Source organism: Triticum aestivum, chromosome 5A (assembly GCF_018294505.1).
Source record: "Triticum aestivum cultivar Chinese Spring chromosome 5A, IWGSC CS RefSeq v2.1, whole genome shotgun sequence".
Classification (NCBI taxonomy): domain Eukaryota; kingdom Viridiplantae; phylum Streptophyta; class Magnoliopsida; order Poales; family Poaceae; genus Triticum; species Triticum aestivum.
Window position 1 is genome coordinate 500,358,205 of NC_057806.1, and position 3,182 is coordinate 500,361,386.

The following is a 3,182-nucleotide window of genomic DNA, read 5'->3' on the forward strand; positions in this document are numbered from 1 at the left end:
CCGCCGCCGCCGCCAGATTTCTCACCGGAGTTGCCGGGTAGTTTTTTTTAGACGCCGTTTTTTTCCGAAAAACCGTTCTATTTTTCCGACGGTTTTTGTTCGTTTTTTTAGTTTCGGTTTTTTTAAATAGATCGGTTTTTCCGATTTATTTAAATAGCGAGCATTCGTTCGTTCGTTCTAGCGAACGTTCGTCGTTTTTCTTTTCTCGGATTAAATCCATGATTTTTCTGATCGCGATTTCTGATCCGATTTTTGTTAGTGTATAACTTTTTTCTCATTTATCGGAATCAGGCGATTCAAGCGCCTGGAGTTTCGTCTCGAAACCCTCTATCCGTTTAACCAACTTAAACAAGTTTTTGCCACCGTAAAAATTGCCCTAGATCCAGAATAGTAAACGAAGCCTGTTTCTTTTGCCGTTTGACTTTTGTTGCTTCGTTTGATTTGATTCTTTTTGCAAACCGGAGTTCTTAAGGTGAACTTTCTGGTTAGATCTCTTATTTGAGTTTTACCTGTGCATTAGATGAATACTTATTGTATGCTTGTTTGTTTGTCTGCGATAGAATACCCGGAGTGCGTCGCCTGTTACTTCGAATCTCTAGGTTTCGCGGATCATCAGCAAGGTAAGTAACAATTTGATCATACCTCCTACTACCCAGTTTTATTGCATTAGATCAATCCTCAAACATTGCATGATTAGGATCTAATTAAATTGTGGAATGGGAAGTAGTTGAGGTAGTACCTATTACCTATTATATTATCAAACCTTTGGGAGTTACTTCTACGTTTGCCTATTATGACATGCTATGCTAGTAGACGTGGATTGGGTGAGTGATATCCATGACAAATGTGAGTTTGTTAATTTAATGGTTTATCTAAGGTGGCAACTTAAACACACATCTGGGTGGATTGAGGTACCTGGGTATTCCAGGATTGCCTGTTTTTCTTTATGGACCGCCACCCAGGCCCAAAGGGATCATGAGATTTTAAAACTAGAAACTTCCGTGTGCAGCCACAAGCTATTATGGGCTCTAGCATAGTTGATTAAGTCATGCGAACTCTTACAGGGTAGACTAGCAGATGTAGGGGAAAGTAGGTGTAACGGTCTATCCATCGTAAGGTGCTAGCGCTTCTGAAAGACTATGTCTCGGTCATCCGTCTTCTCAAACACCATGTAGTGCGAGAAACCAAACGGAGGCGATCGAGTCTTGTGGGGAAAAGTGCGCAAACCTCTATAGAGTGTATAAACTAATCATGGTTAGCCGTGTCCCCGGTTATGGACATCTTGAGTATCTAGTACTTGGATTATCATGTGAATCTCAACATGTTACCCTAAGATTTAATTTTGTTGGGTTTTGTTTAATGATGATGCTTAATTGCGATTGAGAATGCTGTCAACCATTCTCAATGTTTAACAACTACCATGATAGTTAAATAATTTTTTTCCTTTGTAGTAGGGAAAAATTGGCTTTACGCAAAACTGTAACCATAGAGCTTTCCACCAGCCAAATATGCATGTAGAATAGCTGTTTCATTCCATTACTCTCTATGTGTTACCTTGCCAGCATATTCCATGTGCTGACCCGTTTCGGGCTGCAACGTTAATGTTGCAGACTTTTCAGATGACGATTAAGGAGTTTTTAGGTCGTGGTTCTATACTCAGTGATGCCGTTGTAGTTGATGGACTCACTTATCTTCTAAGCCTTCCGCTGTTATCGTTATTAGATGGCCTTAAGCCATATTTATTGTAATAAGTTCTCTATTGAGACACTCGATGTAATAAGTGTGTGATTGCTACTCTGTTATAAATCCTTCAAGTACTGTGTGGTGTTAGCATTACTGATCCAGGGATGACACCTGAGCACAGAGATTGGACCGTTTGAGGTCTGGTCGCTACAGATCGATTGGCCAAACATGGGCCAAACAGACCACATTCTGGCCGTAAACGGGCTAGAGTTGGAATCGTCTGTTCATGGGCCGACCATAAGGGGCCATCGTTAATAGGCCGTATTTATGACACTATGAAAACGGCCCAACGTATCAACGGACCACAAACGGGCCGACTGTAACCACGGGCTGAATTTGGCCCACAAGCAGAAAATGACAGTAACGGGCCATAAGTAAACGAATGCTGGAAATGAGCCCAAGAATAAATGGGCTCTGAGAAGGCCGAAAGATAACATGGGCTGGAGATGGCCCAACAGAATAACGGGCCGGTAATGGGTATAAAGTGATACACTATTCATTACGGGCCAGTTTCACCACGGGCAGTTAATGGGTGTAAAGTGATACACTATTCATTATGGGCCAGTTTCACCACGGGCCGTTAATAGGCCAAGAGTTACATAGGGCCTCATATGGGCCGAAAGACGTCATGGGCCATACATGGGCCAGAAGTGAAAGCAGGCCGGAATCATATTGGATGGCCCAGATGACGCTACTGGGCCTAATTCGGATAGGGCGTAACGTGCCTTGGGTTAGCGAGTTGTAAATGGGCTATATGTGAACAGGCCGTTAATAGGCTTTCCATGGGCCAGCCCGCCACCTTTTGACCAAGTCAAACAGGCCGGCCTTTTCACAGGAATGGGCCACTGTTGGGCCGTGCCATGTGTCAACGTATCATAGGCGCCTTCTGTCCAATGAGTGGATGACATCTGTCTCGACGATGAGCCGACACATGTTTCCTCCAGCCAATGATGATTTTACACGTGGAAAATCCCCATTGGTCGGGGCTGTTAACGGGTTATCGGATCCAAAACCCGACCCGATAGCTTAACGGTGTTCTGTTACGGTGGATGCCACGTGTCGGTCACCCTTGACGAAAGCACTTCTGTGACGCGTGATTTATCATCATGGAAGTGGACACTTCCATGATGATAATTTTGGTAATGTCATGGAACACTTCTACGATAGCACATGTATGACTATCTTGATTCTGTCATAAATTTGTCATGGATGTACATGCATGACAAAAAACGCGACCTACTGTGACAAACACGTATCATCACAAAAGTGTATTTTTTTGTAGTGATATCCCCTCCGATGAAGTGTGAGTAGTTCACCTCAGACCTATGGGTCCATAGTTAGTAGCTAGATGGCTTCTTCTCTCTTTTTGGATCTCAATACAATGTTCTCCCCCTCTCTTGTGGAGAACTATTCGTTGTAATCTTCTTTTTGCGGTGTGT